The 12,710-nt window shown below is 49.0% G+C and overlaps 1 pseudogene; it reads right to left on the reverse strand.

Annotated features, from left to right (window-relative positions):
* Positions 1–1,262: 1,262 nt before the first annotated feature.
* Positions 1,263–4,479, reverse strand: LOC147991457 (protein FAR1-RELATED SEQUENCE 5-like; annotated as a pseudogene).
* Positions 4,480–12,710: the final 8,231 nt, after the last annotated feature.

Raw genomic sequence — 12,710 nt, forward strand, 5'->3', positions numbered from 1 at the left:
AGTCATTAACAACTGATTACATATAGTGCCCTACACTAACCACACAGCTCGGATGCTATTACTACGTGGACTTGCAGCACCATGCATGCATCATTGATAGTACATCCACTAACTGGACCCACACACCCCTCCCTGTTGTTTTCAAATGCTGCAGTTAACACCCAAAGTACGCATGATCGTCACTAACTAAGTACGTGCCCGTTTCGGCGCCCTGCTGGTCACGTCGTCTTCTTCCTCCACCTCTCCCCAGCTTGTCGGGTGGACCCCTGATTATTCACCTGCTTCCAGCAGATCCACACTGTCTTCTTCGGGCACTGCCTCCAAATCTTCTGGGTCATGCTCGCCCCCACCTTCTTGCAGCTCCACCACGGCGCCCGCATCTGCACCATTTGTTTCAGCATTAGCCCAGATGCCAGCCTCGTCATTCATCCCGATCTGGCCTTCCATAGATTCCTGCAACAACAAACCAATTGGAAACAACAATCAAACAAACACATTCATCCATAAAATCTTCATCCTCACCCCCGGTTATGCTCACCGTATCAGCTTCGTTGTTTCCTTGCCCTGCTTCCGACGAGTCGCCACCCCCGACCTGCTCCACCTCTTCCCCGCCCACAGACTGGTCGCTCTCAGACGCTTCAAACTGAAAGACAGTGACATACAACTTCCTTCAGCCACCACCCAAGTGGGCATACCACGAAAACATAGCAGCGACCTGGGTTTTTGCACTAACCTCATCATTGATGAACGTTGGGGGCGACCATGCTAGGCCGGAGGTGAGCACTCCAGAGCTTGGCCAGCTGATGGATGGAGCCATTCTTGCTTGATCTACTACTAACAACACAACACACTGGAGCGGCACTCACTCTGTGTCAAGGCTTTCCACACACCACCACCCCCTCCCCACACCCCCCTATGAATACTAACTCCGGGTGGGACATCCCGCCCGCACTAAGTTTGAATTTTGAACTCTCAAACTGATCACACCTCCCCCCATGCTGCACTGTATGGCCTGCCAGATGTCAACAACCTAGCTTCTCAGGACATCCATACTATGCGCACGTGTATTTTCTCTGGGACAAACATATCGGATGGTAAATGTAGCTACACCGCGGTTCGCCTTATATCAAACCAAACTTTTCAAACACCTTATTGGGACAGCCGCTTAGTTTGCTAACACTAGTACAATGTTTCTCATCTCGAAATGTGAAGATTTTCTAGCCTCATGCTTCTACAGTTAGGAGAAAAATTCAGCTGTCGCACTACTGCTGCTGATCAGCTTGGTCGCCCCCAACTCTGTCGCACGTGTTTTTCCTATGTCCCGCCACACCACAATTGCTGCATCTACCTTCTTTCCTGGGCACCTTCGGCGCGTCTCCTCGTTGCGGGCATGTAGTCTTCTTGTGTCCTGGTACCTTGCAAATACTGCAAAATCTGCTCCTCTTGCTAAGCCCTTCGTATGGTGGCCTGTCTCTAGCATTGGTGGGGCGACCTGCATTCCTCTTCTTAGCTGGAGGTTCAAGGCCCGCCAAGGCGCTCCCCTCATCTTGATTCTTGGTTTTTTCCACATTATCCCGTTTGCCGACGACTCCATTCGCTTGCTTCCTGTTATGGCCACGGTCTTCTAGGCCCAGCCTGTCCCTCTGCATGTCGTACGGTGCCATAACAGTCATGGCTTGCTTGAACAAGCCCATCAAAGTATCGTACGCCTCGACACTGGCATCTCCCAACCTGACCAGCTCTAGCGCTTGCACGTACATTCGGTTGTGCCTGAATGTGAGCGTGCTAGTCTTTATCTGATCTTTCTAGTAGTGCTGCAGGTGCTCAGGCAAAATGTCCCTTGCATCCTTCATCCATCTCTTGACTATGTGTTTCTTTGGAATTGTTGTCATCCCCAAGTAGTCCATCACCTGGCATGCAAAACACAGGAATTGGCACTTAATATGCAGTTATCAGCGAGACGTGCTGCGATTAAATCCAGTGTTCCATTACTACCTTCAGAACATGGCAGCACAACATGCCCATGTGCTCGAACAAACCACATTCGCACTCGAACTCCTCACCGCCGCTTAGCATTTTCACCATGAAGACTACTCTGCTCCACTTCTCTCGCTTCTCTGGCCTGGTGTGGATCGCCTTGTATAGAGAGTGCTTCTCGATCTCTTCTACTCGATAGCCTCTAGCCTCGTACAAGATTTGTCCGAACTGCTCGAACATTGCCCGCGTGTATATCTTACTTGCATCTATCTCTATTGAAGAGTTCGTTCGCAACACCACACTGCCCTGAGTCCACGGAATGCTTCAGTTATTAGTCACAATCAAAAAAAAATTTTGCTTGCCTATTTACCAGCTAACTTACCAGCTTCGTTCGCTTTTCCTCGTAACTTTCGTCCGATGCACGGTCAAACTGCAACCTCATGTATTACCTCATGAACTTGTGCATCGGAGAACCCAGAGGCACGTAGCTCTTCAGCATATGGTTCGCACTCTCGCTCCGCTGTGTGCTCGTCATCTTGGCGCAGAACACACCCTTGAAGTACGGCTTTGCCCATTTTTCTCTTATCTCAAATAGATTTGTCATATACTGGTGTGTTTTCAGATTGTGCTTCTCCAGCAGTTGTCACCAAGCCTCCTCAAACTCCTCTACCGTGAGCATGTGGTCCACCACTTTATGAAATTCCTGCCTAAACTCATTTCTTTTCGCAAACATTGCGCCCAAACTTTCCTTGGCTTTCTTCAACACATGCCACTTACACCACCGATGCACTGTGTTAGGAAGTACATTCTTAATAGCGACCTCCATAGCCCGGCACTGATCTGCATTTTTGACCGGCTCACGCGTGAGTATAATTGATGGCACTAATGAACCCAAAACGAAATATGAAAAATGAAAATTGCCCTACCAACTCACCTGTTAGTATGGTTCGGGGTGCCACACCGCCCATCATCCTCACAAACTTTGTGAACACCCACTCAGAGCTCTCAACCTGTTCATCTCTCAACAGCACCCTACCTAGGAGTATGCTCTGGTAGTGGTTGTTCACCCCAACGAATAGACCAAACGGCATATCGTACAGGTTCATCCTGTAAGTTGTGTTGAACGTCACGACATCCCCAAAAAAATTTGTACTTCAACCGACTATCTCCACTTGCCCACATTAGATTCCTTATTTTGCTCTGTTCATCCGCTTGTACCCTAAATAAGAACTCCGGATCTTTTGCCCCTAGCTCATCAAACACCTCAATTGTTTTCTGAACATCATCATCAGCTTCCTCCCGGCTTATCTGGCCACACAGGTGCCTCAGAGATCTCTTCGTGAATGGTACATTCTCAACCGTCCCAAAGAACCCCCCGATTATGCTGTACACCTTGCTTAGGTTGATGTTGTTCTTTCTTAGGTTCCGAATCAGGTCCCTAGTGTACACATCTATGTGTTTGTGAGAAGGCCAGTGCAACATCTCCCCACAATTTGGAGTCAACACATGGTTGTGCTTAACTCTATGCTCAGTAATATACCACCCATTGTCGGACGTCCTTAACAACCTAATCATAGCAGGGCACTCACATCGACACGACCGTGAGTTCTCCCTCAATGGTTTCCCCTGATCCAAACATAAACAGAACAGCGTTTCCACGTCAGCACGTGCCAGTAATTGACAATCCGTGAGAGATGTGTTCTGTTTAAACAACTACTTACCGAGCATCCACACACAATCTCTTGCCTTGTTTTCCTCTTGTCTGGGTTCAGTCTGCTCTTGCGGTATCTGATGCCGAACCCATTCTCCCACGAATACAAATTGTAGAAGTCATACGCTTCTGTCAGTGAGTCGAATGTCCTCCCAAGTTCAGGCTTCACCACGTCATCTCCTTATCTTTCCGCGAAACCTCTGATGGATTTCTCCAGGGCACCCATCCTCCCGGGACATGGTGTCCTCTCGATTGGATTAGCGCCAACACGTACTCTGCATGTATTTTGTGTGCAATATTAGAACGCAGGCATAAGATATGTCGTCGCCACTGCGTCCTATTGCCTATTCTATCACCCTAACAAAGTAAAGGAATTGCACACCCTGGCACTACCCCCCTCCCCCTGGTCTAGCTCCATTCAGTATCATACAATTACGACTTCATCTTCAACTCTAAACCCACCCAGGTAGCTCTCACCTGCCACATTTTTACTTCCCTTTTTGTTTCTACCTGAAACTATGCTATCTAAATTTCTAAACGTGAAGGGCTGTGTCATGCAAGTAAAGTAGCCAAACAAAGCCTGTATGGATATCCCCCCTAAATCGCCCATATTCGTAAGCTTAATTGCCCTGTGTCTTCAGGAACATATACGATAATTTTATACCTAGTCGTACTGACGAAATAACAAACAATCAGGACGCTGGAGGTCTAAACTAATTTCTGTAAGCCATGTACCTCCTAATCCATCCAGGCGTCTTCGGATCTGGCTTCACGGCCGACTCGCCGGACTCCGCCGGCGCGCTGTCACCACTCGCTTCAGCCGGCGCCCCCCCACAACTGTCATGCGCAGCAACTGAAGAATCCCCAGCAGCTCCGAATACACCTTGCTCCCGTCGTCCTCCAGCGAAATCGCCGGAGAGCCCGGCGGCGACCGGAAGCAACCTGCACACGACCGCCAGATCTATCATCCAGGCACGCCGAACTGCACCCAGTGAGGGACACCGCGCCCACCTCGGTGTAGTCGATGGAGAGAACGTACCTGCAGACCGGATGCAGAGGGAAATCCCCGGGCGCCGCTGCCGGCTCTGTCGCCGCCGCCGCCGTCGCCCTAGTCGCCTGTACTTCCATCGTAGCACACCACTTCTCTGTTTTCCCCTGCCCCTTTTTCTCACCCCCAGCCTGCGCCCGTGCTTTTTGGATCGACGTCACCCGGCCGAGTTATGTGTCTGGCGAGTACTCCGTGACGCCATGTTTTTTTAGTTCATCGTACGTGTCGAAAAAATCTGGACCATGGTCCACTACCGACAATCAACACCGAGACCACCGGTCCACTTTTCATCCCCGTTCACCCCGCGCGGGTCCGACCTGTGTCAGACATACGGACTGGCATACTAGCTGCGTACGCTTCTACGGTCTCCGCTCCCGCGCCGCTTGCAATACGGCTTTTTCCAGCGCTCGCACCGACTGAGCCTTAAATGCCACGCACCTGCCGATCAGGCCTTCTGGACGAGCGGGATAATGGGATCATATGGTAGTACGACCAAAAACGCCGCGTCCCTCCAAAAGACTATTTTTAAAGCATTTCTTGACTATTTTTGTCAGACATCCACAGATGTTATTTCATCACGGAAATTTACACCCAGGAAGAAAACTAAGCCATGTCTCTTGTAATAAGAATCGGTTATTTTATACATTTTCTTCAGATTTTATTGTTCACACATGAGCATTTGAGCTACTTTTCTGGAGAAGTTTTTTTAAGTATCGAGGTCCCTGGATGTGCAACTTTTCATTTTAGAAGTTTGATGCGCTAATTTTACTTTCTCTTTGTGTATAGGTTGTTTCTATTGGGCTTGATACTAACATATTCTTTTTGGACATGGAGCTTCTAAACTCAAGGTCAAACACATCCTTGAGAAGAAAAAATTAAAAAAATAACAGTAATCAAATTCAAAAAACCTGTTTTATTTTGGCAACAAACTTTGTTGAATTATCTTCGTGCGTGCAGAATTTCATGATGAAATAATGTTCGTGGAGCTTGAGGAAAAAAATTGATGCTCTAGAAAGACTTCGTCGCGCAACTTCTTTTTTTAAAGCTTGATGCGCACTATGACTATTTCTTTCAGTACAAGCAGTTTCTATTGGGCTTGACACTAACATGTCCTTTTTGAACATGGAGTTTCTACACTTGAGCTAAACTGCATCCTTGTGAAGAATGAAATTGAAAATAATAGTAAACAAATTTAAAAAAACTGTTTTTTGGCAACAAACATTGTTGAATTATCTTCGTGCTTGCAAAATATCGTGATGAAATAACGTTCATGGAGCTCCGTGGAAAAACAACGAAAGTAATGCTCCAGAAAGGCTTGGTTGCACAACTATTTCTTTTTTTTGGAGAGGGGGGGGGGGGGGGGTTGAAGCTTGATGCGCTACTATTAATGTTTCTTTTAGGACAGGACGTTTCTACTGGACTTGACACTAACATGTCCTTTTTGGATATGCAGTTAACTACATAGTCAAATGCATCCTTGTGAAGAATAAATAAAAATTAATTGTAAAAAGTTGAAAGGAAAAAAAATAAGTTTTTCGGCAGCAAACATTGTTGAACTATCTTCGTGCATGCAGAATTTCATGATGAAATGACGTTCATGGAGCTTTGGGCAAAAATAACAAAATTGATGCTCGAGAAAGACTTGGTTGCACTTTTTTTAAAGCTTGATGCACACTATGACTATTTCTTTCAGTACAGGCAATTCCTCTTAGGCTTGACACTAAAATGTCCTTTTTGAACATGGAGTTTCTACACTCAAGCTCAAATGACTTCTTCTGAAAAATGAAATCAAATACAATAGTAAACAAACTAAAATTTTTTGGCAACAAACATTGTTGAATTATCTTCGTGCGTGCAAAATATCATAATGAAATAACGTTCGTGGAGCTCTAGAGAAATTTGGAAGATCCCTATGTTTGCATTGGTTATGGATGGCTTAGAAGAGCCCGGAAAGACCTTGGGTCGGCTCTAAGCTGCCCGGTGATGCATCTGACCGCACCCTGTTCGCATCAGCGACCAAGATTGAAGTTGGAGACGGAAGAATAACAAGCTTCTGGCATTGTTGTTGGTTCAGCATGGAGACACTAGATACTCTTTTCCCAAAGACATACAAGAGATGCAGAAAGAAGAACAGAACGGTGCAGGATGCCCTTCGCCAAGACAACTAGGTGAATGATATCAGGGGAGGTAACTATATGGACTTGGTTGATGAGTTCATCGTGCTATGGAGGCTCACCCGTAACATCTACCCTAGCCTAAGTGAGACCACACCTGACGAGATTAGTTGGAGTTTAAATGCCTTTGGAGAATATACAATGAGATCCACCTACTTGATGCAGTTCTAGGGGCATGCGTCCTCGAACTTCAAGAGCTTGTTCTGGTCTGCTCGGGCACCAGGGAAAACTAAGCCACCCGACTGCTCATGCAAAACATAGTCTGGTGCAACAACAAGCTCAAGAGAAGAGGATGGATCAATGGTTACTTCTGCCCCCATGCATGCGCAATTTGGAAAGCACTTTCCATTTGTTCTGGGAATGCCTGACCGCAAGAGAGGTATGGGACAATGTTTCTCTCTAGCCTAGCTGCAGCACCTCAACCCTGCAAACTGGCCTCCTACTGCTAATTCTGCCCACCAGGCAACAATAGTGATCAACTCTGCTGCCCCCACCCCCCAGAAATGAAAAGATTAAAGACTATGCTAATGCTGGTAGCCTCGCACTTGAGTGAGCACAACGAGAGATGCTTCCGCGATAAGTGCTCCATGTGTTGGGGAACGCAGTATTTCAAAAATTTCCTATGATCACACAAGATCTATCTAGGAGATGCATAGCAACGAGAGGGGAGAGCGTGCCTACGTACCCTCGTAGACCGAAAGAGGAAGCGTTTAGTAATGCAGTTGATGTAGTCGAACGTCTTCGCGATCCAACCGATCAAGTACCGAACATACGGCACCTCCGTGATCTGCACACGTTCAGCTCGGTGACGTCCCTCGTACTCTTGATCCATCTGAGGCCGAGGGTGAGTTCCGTCAGCATGACGGTGTGTTGACGGTGATGATGAAGTTACCGACGCAGGGCTTCACCTAAGCACTATGACAATGTGACCGAGGTGGAAAACTGTGGAGGAGGGCACCGCACACGGCTAAAGATCAATTTGTGTGTCTATGGGGTGCCCCCTCCCACGTATATAAAGGAGGGGAGGAGGAGGCCAGTCGGCCGGCCACAAGGGGCGCGCCAAGGGGGGATGAGGGAGTCCTGGATTAGGGGGTGTCCGGACTATACCTTCGGCCGGACTCCTGGACTATGAAGATACAAGATTGAAGACTCCGTCCCGTGTCTGGAAGGGACTTTCCTTGGCGTGGTAGGCAAGCTTGGCGATACAGATATGTAGATCTCCTACCATTGTAACCGACTCTATGTAACCCTAACCCTATCCGATGTCTATATAAACCGGAGGGTTTTAGTCCATAGGACAACGTACACATCAACAATCATACCATAGGCTAGCTTCTATGGTTTAGCCTCTTCGATATCGTGGTAGATCTACTCTTGTACTACCCATATCATCAATATTAATCAAGCAGGACGTAGGGTTTTACCTCCATCGATAGGGCCCGAACCTGGGTAAAACTTCGTGTCCCTTGCCTCCTGTTACCATCCGGCCTAGACGCACAGTTCGGGACCCCCTACCCGAGATCCGCCGGTTTTGACACCGACATTGGTGCTTTCATTGAGAGTTCCTCTATGTCGTCACCGTCAGGCTCGATAGCTCCTACGATCACCAATAACGATGCAGTCCTGGGTGAGACCTTCCTCCCCGAACAGATCTTCGTCTTCAGCGGCTTCGCACTGCGGGCCAATGCACTTGGCCATCTGGAGCAGATCGAAAGCTACGCCCCTGGCCGTCAGGTCAGATTTGGCTGCTGACATCCGCGGGGACTGAATCTTCGACGGATTCGAGCCACTGCCGAGCGCGCCGCACTGTCCCGACGAGCATGATCTAGCTCTGCCGCCGAACAGTGCCCTGGAGGCCGCACCCGCATCGGCTTCGACCCTTAATTCGGAGCCAACTGCGCCGATCGAGGATGGGCGGTTGGACGCCACCTCGGGGGCTGCGATCCCAACGACGATTGAGCCGAACACCAGCCCCGTACTCTGCGAGACTTGTGACTCCAAGGAGCCGGACTCCTCTCCGGACTCCAAACCCTCCGCGCCCCTGCCGATCGAATCCGATTGGGCGCCGGTCATGGAGTTTACTGCCGCGAACATCTTCCAGCACTCGCCTTTCGGCGATATTCTGAAGACACTAAAGTCTCTCTTTATCAGGAGAGCCCTGGCCGAACTACGGTCAGCAAGGTTGGGGTACGGACGATGAAGAAATTCAAAGCCCACCCACCACCCACTTTGTAGCCACTGTTGATGATTTAACCGACATGCTCGACCTCGACTCCGAAGACATCGACGGTATGGACGCCGATGAAGGAGACGATGAAGAACCAGCGCCTATTGGGCCCTGGAACGCCACCTCGTCATATTACGTATACATGGTGGACGCACCAAAAGATGACGACGAGGAGCGGAAGGACGCACCGAAGGCTTGTCCCCTCGAAAAGGAGTCAAAGCAGCGACGCAAGCGCCGCCCCAAATCCCGCCTCGACAGAAATAGCGATCACACAGACCCAGCGCTGGAGCAGGGCGAACCGCTGCCGCACAACAGCAATCCGGATAATCAAACCAAACAAACAAATCCTATCAATGATAATGGTCCGGACGACATAACGTCGGACAGGTACCCGGAGCAGCAGACTGCCCGTTAAAGGCTTGTTGCCACCGTGAGGAGTCTGAAAAAACAGAAGCAAAGGCTCAAGGCCGCGCAAGACACACTCCAAATCAGATGGAGTAAAATACTCAACACAACAACAAGGTACGGCGACAATTGCCCCTACAAGAGTTACCCAAAGCGGAAGCTGCTACCCGAATTCGATGAGGAGGCCTCAGACCCCCCACAACCAAATATCAAAGCAGCCACCTGGTCGGATAGACGACCCCTCTACCAACACAGAGCGGCATACAACGCCGCTCACCATGCAACACGCAACCAATGCGAGGGCTCGCACCCAAAGGACGGTGCAACAAGATCCATCTATGGACCACGCAAGCGCGCCCCAGCATACAATGCAACACAACAAACATCTGAACAACGCGGTACACCCAGCTACAGGGGTGCCGCACACCCCCTATGTTTCACCGATAAGGTGCTGGACCACGAATTTCCAGAGGGATTTAAGCCCGTAAACATAGAGGCATACGACGGAACAACAGACCCTGGGGTCTGGATTGAGGACTACATCCTTCATATCCATATGGCTCGAGGAGGTGATCTCCACGCCATCAAGTACCTACCCCTCAAGCTCAAAGGGCCAGCTCGTGACTGGCTCAAAGGCCTCCCCGAAAGCTCCATTGGAAGTTGGGAAGAGCTCGAAGACGCCTTTCGGGCAAATTTTCAAGGGACTTATGTCTGACCTCCAGATGCGGACGATTTGAGTCATATAACTCAACAGCCCGGAGAGTCAGCCCGAAAGCTTTGGAACAGGTTTCTTACTAAAAAAACCAGATTGTCGACTGTCCGGACGCCAAAGCCTTAGCAGCTTTCAAGCATAGCGTCCGTGACGAATGGCTCGCCAGACACCTCGGCCAAAATAAGCCGAGAACGATGGCCGCATTAACAAACCTCATGACCCGCTTTTGCGCGGGGAGGACAGCTGGCTAGCCAGTTGCAGCACCAGCGACCCTAGTACATCTAAAGTTAGAGATGGAAACGGGAAATCACGGCGCAACAGCAATAACAAACGCCGGAATAAAGAAGACAGCACAAAGGGCACAACAGTAAATGCCGGATTCAAAAGCTCTCGGCCAGGCCAAAAGCCGCCCCCTAAAGGCACCAGGGACGAATTGTCCAGCCTCAATAAAATTCTGGACCAAGTATGCCAGATTCATAGTACCCCTGGTAAACCTGCTAATCATACCCACAGAGAATGTTGGGTCTTCAAGCAGTCCGGCAAGCTCAACGCCGTACACAAGGGGGAGGATACACTAAGTGAAGACGAGGACGAGCCCCCCAAGAAAGACACGGGGGAACAAAAACAATTTCCACTAGAAGTCAAAACAGTAAACGCGTTACACGTAATCAAGGGAAAAAACAATGCGGCACTCCTAGGAAAGTATACCCAAGTGCCTATCACCACGATGTCCTGCCACTGGTCATCTCAACCGATCACTTTCGACCATCGTGATTACTCAGCAAGTATCTGACACGCAGGATGGACTGCCCTGGTATTAGACCCAGTAATTGGCGGATATCACTTCACAAAGGTCTTGATGGATGGCGGTAGTAGCCTAAACCTAATATATCAGGATACAATCCGCGGGATGGGGCTAGACCCAACACAAATTCTCCATAGCAATACTACCTTTAAAGGAGTAACGCCAGGCCCAGGGGCTCGTTGTACGGGCTCCCTCCTACTACAAGTTACATTCGGCTCCCCCGATAACTTCCGTCGCGAGAATTTAACTTTGCACATCGCTCTGTTTCAAAGTGGCTATCAAGCACTGCTCGGACGCGAAGCTTTCGCTCGCTTTAATGCAATACCACACTACGCCTCCCTCACACTCAAGATGCCCGGTCCACGTGGCATCATTACAGTGCACGGAAATATCAAGCGATCTCTGCGCGCTGAAGAGAGTGAGGCTGCCTTGGCCGCCGCACACTAAAGGCGCCCGGACAAACGAAAGCATCCAATAGGTTGTTAAGACCTCAGATACAACTAATCAAGCCCGGCGCCGCTATTTATACGGAAATAAGTGGTCACACCCCTATTTGTCAATACAAGGGGCTCAACGCATGCAGACAAGTGGCAATTTCTTATCATCTTGAATTATACATGGTTTCTTTAAAAACTATCCTTTTGCACGACAACTTTTTCACTTAACTTCCCCTCTTTTACAGACGATCATCGTGCTACACCCGTCCAGGATACGGCACAACGGAGACACATGCGCAGACGTGCAGCAGGGACCCGTTCCAAGGATTCTTTTTAGATTAAGACCCTGCATAAACCTTTTTTACTGTCTCTTGTTGATACATATCCACCGTTGAGAAGGATGCTGACGTCTTGGCATGTGGCCACGCCAGAACAATGCACATACCTGGACACACGGGGCTTCTTACAAAGACCACTATTTAGGCCCGGTTTATACCACAAAGACCGAATACCTTAGGGAGTGTTCGGCGTCGCGAGTTTGGCCCTATATGCATTAGCTCCGAATCATTGTCTTTGGTCAAATGTTGGGTTTGCCCGGCTCCCGTGTTTTGGTGCCTTACGTTCCGCCTTGCCGGCTAAGGTAGCACCAGGAGAACTACTGTGATTGTGCCCTGGTTCATCCGGACGAGCACCTCAGTAGAGAAAGCCGAAAACTGACTGTCATGATATAGCGTGAGACTGGTCAACCACTCGATGACCTGTGGGAATGTTAGAATTCCTCCGCCTTAACGAAGGGCCGTTTCCCGGCCAGGCATGTACGCACCCCGAGATCGGGAGAGTGCGGAGCCACCAGGGGCTATCTAGTAGCCCCACTGTCAAACTCCTATGGCTAAGTGAAAGTGCTAAAGCATTATAATCCGGTTGCCTCGCTCGCTCCGCTATCACCTCCTTAATAGGACCAAGATGTTGGGTTAAGTGTGAATGCGTGTTTCTGCGAGCACCTTCGCATTATATGCGTGAGGGTTGAAGCCGACGGCTGCAATCTTTCAGGTTATACACATGTATACATAAACGGCCGCCCAGGAGGCATCATATTACTTTCAGGCAAAAGTATAAAAATAGCCTTATAAAAACTTATCAAAGCATGTCGCTTACAATGAGATTACATATCACTCAAATATAATATTTTTTGAGCACTGGGTCTCTATCAAACG

The sequence above is a fragment of the Triticum urartu genome, chromosome 1A, assembly GCF_056163025.1.
Source record: "Triticum urartu cultivar PI428250 chromosome 1A, HENAU_Tu73, whole genome shotgun sequence".
NCBI lineage: Eukaryota > Viridiplantae > Streptophyta > Magnoliopsida > Poales > Poaceae > Triticum > Triticum urartu.